The sequence below is a fragment of the Chelonoidis abingdonii genome, chromosome 9 (genome assembly GCF_003597395.2).
Source record: "Chelonoidis abingdonii isolate Lonesome George chromosome 9, CheloAbing_2.0, whole genome shotgun sequence".
NCBI lineage: Eukaryota > Metazoa > Chordata > Testudines > Testudinidae > Chelonoidis > Chelonoidis abingdonii.
In genome coordinates, this window is record NC_133777.1 from 77758264 (window position 1) to 77764263 (window position 6000).

A 6000-nucleotide genomic window follows, 5' to 3' on the forward strand; every position below is an offset into this window, starting at 1 on the left:
TTTCCTAGTGCCTAATCTAAATCACCCTTGCTGCAGATTAAACCCATGACTTCTTGTCCTACCTTCAGTGGACACGGAGAACAATTGATCACTGTCCTCTTTATAACAGCCCTTAATGTATTGCAAGACTATTTTTAGGTCCCCCCCTCAGTCTTCTTTTCTCAAGACTAAAATACCGTTTGTTTTTTTTTCCAACTTTTCCTCTTAAATCAGGTTTTCTAAAGCCTTTATTATTTTTGTTGCTCTTCTCTGGACTCTTTCCAGTGTGTCCATCTCTTTCCTAAATTGTGGTGCCCAGAATGGAACACGGTACTCCAGCTGGTGCCCCACTAGTGCCAAGTAGAGAGGGACAATTACCTCATGGCTTACATACTGTTAATACACCCCAGAATCATTTTAGCCTTTTTGTAGGTGAATCTCATTGACTGCTCTCATTCAGTTTGTGGTCCAATATAACCTCCAGATCCTTTTCAGCAGTACTACCATCTAGACAATTATTCCCCATTTTGTAGTTGTGCACTTTATTTTTCCTTCCTACATGCAAAGTACTTTGCACTTGTCTTTATTAGATTTTGTTGTGTTGAGTTCAGGCCAGTTTTCCAATTTGTCAAAATCATCTTGATTTTTAAACCTGTCCTCCACGGTGCTTACAACTCTTTCCAAGTTGGTGTCATCTACCAATTTTATAAGCATATTCTCTACTCCATTATCCAAGTCATCAATGAAAACACTGAATAGTATCAGACCCAGGACTGATCCCTGTGGGATCCCACTTGATGTGCCCTCCCAGTTAGACAGCAAACCATTGATATCTTCTCTCTGAGTACAGTATTTCAACCAGTTGTGCAGCCACCTGATAGTAATTTCATCTAGACCACATTTCCCTAAATTGCTTATGAAAATGTCATGCAGGATTGTGTCAAAAGCCTTACGAAAATCAAGGTACATCATGTCTACTGCTTCCCCCTTATTCTGCTGCTCTCACTCCTTCCTTTCCTTAGAATCATGAAATATATTACTTAATCATATCATGCCAAACCGTTTTATGATCACTGTCACCCAAATTGTCTTTCATCTTCAGATTCGCTACCAAATCCTACCTGTTAGTCAGAATCGGGTCTAAAATGGCTGTCCACCTTGTTGTTTTCTCTACTTTCTGGAACAAAAATTTTTCTTTGAGGCCTTGTTCACATCGATTCCAATCAGGTGTGCACATGCTGCATGCACAGTCGTCAGAAAGTTTTCGCTTAGCAGCTCACGTCGGGTCAGCTGCGGAGCCTCCTGGAGTGGCACCTTCATGGTACTTAATATATAACCCTGCCAACCCGACTCTCCTTCAGTTCCTTCTTACCGTCTGTATGGGCCATTGGAACAGTGCTCACTTGCTCAGCAAGTGCTCCCTTAATGTTCTTTTGTTAGTCGTTCAAGTTAGTGTTATAGTTGATTTAGTGTAGATAGTTAAGTATCAGAGGGGTAGCCGTGTTAGTCTGGATCTGTAAAAGCAGCAAAGAGTCCTGTGGCACCTTATAGACTAACAGACGTGTTGGAGCATGAGCTTGTAGATAGTTAGTTTAAATAGTAGGTTGGGAGCGGAGTCTCTCCCCAATTCATAACCCACCCACTCCCCCTTGGGCTCCGGGGCATGCCGTGAGCCCAAGGCGTTAAGACCTGCAGTGCTTACAATAAGTCTATGCCCATCAGTGACTCCCAAGATTCCTGCTTAAGGTGTTTGGGGAAAGTGCACCAAACAGAGAGGTGCAAAATCTGCAGGGCTTTTTGGCCAAGAACCAAGAAGGAGCATGATTTCAATTTGGAACAACTTTTAATGGAATCCGCTCTCTGCCCACAGCCAGCTGCAGACCGCCAGGACCTGGTACTGAGTGCATCAGTATGGAGCGCTCCGGCATTGGTGTGAAACACGGTGCTGAGTAATGACTCAAGTATAAGACACCCTTGGCACCGTAGCCAGGCAGAGCTCCCCGGCACAGCTGCACCTTGCTGGTGCCGCATAACTGCCATAAGAAGGCTGAGAGAGAGTACTCACTGGCTAGGAAAGCCACGGTACCATCAAGGGATGGCGCACCTCAGAACTGAATTGATGCTTAAATACACAAGGCTCTGCCGTTGACTTAAGCTTCCCGGAAGGGACTGTTGAATCCAGCACATGGTGACTTGCCGCAAGGGCAGTGCCAGGTGAAGGATTGTGAGCCACCTTCCACTCTGGACACTCTTACTGAAATGATGGCTTCACAGCCACCAGCTCTGAGGGATAAACCTCCAGTACTGATACGTCTGGTACCGTCTAGAGGTAAACCAGCCATGATGCAGTGCTCACATTTCTGGGCTCAACACCATCTGTGGCACCACTCACAGTCGCAATCACCATGGCACCGCTGCCCAGCTCTGTGATCAGTCAGAGCATCTCCAGCACCGCCAAGACGCTCCTCCTCTCCGGCACCGAGGGTGGACTAGTGCTGATCCCTGGCACCGAGAGACAACTGGCACCGATCATCGGCACCAAGTCAGCACCAATATCTGGCGCCGACATCGTGTCCTTGGTCGCCGGCACTGGATACTAACCAATCTACGGCACCGGTCTCCCAGCTCATCGGCTCGCCACCCATCTCCTGCACAGGGCCCCTCAGCTCCACCTTGGTCATCGGATTCAGGGTTCACTTCATTGGACTTTGACGGTGACTCATACTATCCAGGCATAGTCGGCATAGGTCTCACAGGTGACATAGGGAGGCGCAGCCGATGTGGCAGCTGCGATGGCAGCCCCCTGCATAATGGCCCTTTTGGACTCCCTGGGCTTACTATCAGGCTCAGGACTCCCTTTCAAGGGCTTCATGGTCAGCTGTCTTGGTACACCGACCACCCTACTCTACCAGGGACAGGCCTACATCTTCAGGATCCGAGGCCACTCAGTCTCAGTCACCCCCTCAGCCTCAGGCCGCTGCTGAGGCTATTCCAGCACAGGACCAGCCAGAGGCTCAAGCTACAGCCATCTCAACTATGGCTGCCACAGGGGCAGACATTGTCCAAGAGGATCAGGGAGCCGGAGGTACAGGAGGAACCGTTACCTCCTCTGACCACCTCATCCTCATCCCCTGATGAGGCAGTGACAGGAGCCTCAGCTTCAGGCCCTCTGACGATTGACCATAGGGCACATCAGGGCCTTCTGAGGTGGATTGCCCGCAACATAGGGTTGCAAGCAGAGGAGGTGATCAAGGCTGAGGACCCCATGGTGGACATTCTTACTCCCAAAGCTCCATCGCGGATAGCTCTGCCATTAATCAAGACAGTTCAGACCAATATCAGGTATCTGTGGCAGACACCGGCCTCAATTCTACCGACCTCCAGGGATGTGGAACGATAATACTTCGTCCCTTCCAAGGGTTAGGAATATCTGTTCTGGCACCTGCAGCATGCTCTCTAGTAGTCTTGATGGTCAGTGAGAGAGAGTGACAGGGACAGCAAGGGAGGCAAAAAGGATGAACCTTTTTTGTAGAAAGGTCTGTGCCACAGGGGGCCTCCAGTTGAGGATAGCGAACCAGCAAGCTATCCTCAGCAGGTACAACATCAACTCATGGGCGTTCATGTTGAAGTACAAAGAGCTAATCCCTCCAGACTCTAGGTCTGAGTTCTCCACCACTGTCAAGGAAGGGAAGGCAGTGGCATGGACCTCGCTGCAGGAGTCCCTAGACTCTGTGTACTCGGATGCCCATACCTTCTCCTCAGGCATAGCCATAAGGACGACATCATGACTTCAGGTGTCTGGACTATTCCTGGAGTTACAACAAAGCCTGCAGGACCTCCCCTTTGAGGGCGCAGGGCTGTTCTTTGAACAGACAGACTCCATAGCTTAAAAGATTCCAAGGTGACAGTGAAGTTGTTGAGAATGCACACACCATCAACCCAATGCAAGTACTTCAAGCTCCAACTGCAACAATAGTGCCCATATCCTCCTTGGCTGAGGCAGGATTTCTATAGGCAAAGGGGCAGGAATGGCAGATGCAAAGCTTCCAACCCCGCCTCAGGGCAAGGCCAAGGCTAGACCCAAACCTTCATCAGGATCTAAACAGGCCTTTGGAAGGGACGCCCCAAGGATGGCACACATGTCTATCCACCGGATCCTTATCCATGCTTTCTGAATCGTTTGTCCCACTTTTAACGTGCATGGTCCCAAATAACATCAGACTGCCAAGTCCTTTGCATGGTAGAAGTGAGATATTCTCTCCAGTTCTGCTCCTTCATTCCCTCTCTCCCACCCTCCTTCCCCGTCCCTCTTCAGGGACCCTTCTCACAAGCAGCTTCTTATGCAGGAGGTGCAGGCACTCCTCACCATGGGAGCAGCGGAGGAGGTTCCTCAGGAGCTAAAGGGCAAGGGATTCTTCTCCCACTGTTACCTAATCTCCAAGGCAAAGAGGGATCTCAGACCCATCCTAGACCTGTGAGGACTCAACAAGTTCATGATGAAGTTGAAGTTCCACATGGTCTCCTTGAGCACTACTATCTCTTTCCTGGATCCAGGAGACTGGTACACATATGTGAAAGATGTGTACTTTCACATAGCCATTCAGCCTGCGCACAGACATTTTCTCCAGTTTGTGGTCAACCACAAACACTGTCAGTTCACGGTCCTCCCATTTGGTCTGTTTTCAGCCCCCCACGTATTCAACAACTGCATGTCGGACATAGCATCCTTCTTCCAGAGGAGGCAAGTGCAGGTATACCCATACCTGGATGACTGGTTGCTCAGAGGCCGTACCAGGGAGCAGATAGTCTCATGTATGATTGGTCAGGTCCAAGTTCAAGAGATTAGGGGGGACTCCTCAAAGTGAACAAGTCAACCTTATCACTGACCCAAAGAATAGAATTAATTGCAGCAGTGCTGGACTCGGTACAGGCAAGGACGTTCCTGCCAGAGATCAGTTTCCAGTCATTATTCAGAGCCTCAGGCAGTACCTGGGGATGCCTGAGTCTCCTTGGACACATGGCAGCGTGCATTTACATAGTCAGGCATGCTGGAGCCAAGCTCAGACCCTGTCAAGTGTGGCTTACCCAGATATACCGCCTGGAGCGTGACAGGCTGGACTCAGTAGTGACAGCGCCAGGACACATACTAGAGGCTCTACATTGGTGGCTCAACCCTCAGATGGTATGTGAAGGTGTCACCTTCAACAGCCCATTGCCGTCCTTGTTCCTACTAATGGATGCATCAGATCTGGATTGGGGGGCGCATCTGGGAGATCTCCGAACACAGGGCCTGTGGTCGCAGGACGAACTCCCCCTTCATATCAATATTAGGGAGCTCAGAGCAGTGCTACTGGCATGCCAAACTTTCCAGTCCCGGCTGCAAGCTCAAAGTGTGACAGTGATGACGGACAACACCACTGCTTTGTTTTACATCAGCAAACTGGGTGGAGCCCTTTCCTTCCCCTTATGTTGAGAAGCCCTCCAACTAGGCAAGTTCTGCATAGCCCACTCCATTCACCTGGAGGCGTCCTATCTCCCAGAGCACAGAACAAGCTAGCGGGTCACCTCAGCAGATCATTCTGCAACCACGAATGGTCCATCCGTCCAGATGTTCTTCATCCCATCTTCCAAAGATGGGGATTTCCCCAGGTCAACCTATTTGCCACCCAGAGCAACAGTAAGTGCCTAATGTTCTACTTCATCCAGAAACACAGCCCGGGTTCAATCACAGATACATTTCTGCTACTCTGGGGAGTAGCCTCATGTATGCCTTCCCAGCAGTCCCACTCGTACACAAGGTGCTGCTCAAGATCTGCAGGGACAAAGCAGAGATGATTCTGCTGGCCCCAGCATGGCCCTGTCATAAACAGATAGCTGAAGGTTAATGTTTCTTTTGCCTGTGAAGGGTTAACAAAGGGAACCAAACACCTGACCAGAGGACCAGTCAGGAAACCAGATTTTTCAAAGCTCAGGGAGGGAATTTTTGGGTGTGTATCCTTTTGTCTGTGTTTTCTGTTCTGT

The 6000-nt window shown here is 49.5% G+C and overlaps 1 protein-coding gene across 6 annotated transcripts in view; it reads left to right on the plus strand.

The window, feature by feature from the left end:
* MEF2A (myocyte enhancer factor 2A) overlaps positions 1-6000 on the plus strand; it is a 143138-nt gene that overhangs the window by 87116 nt on the left and 50022 nt on the right. The window lies entirely within an intron of this gene.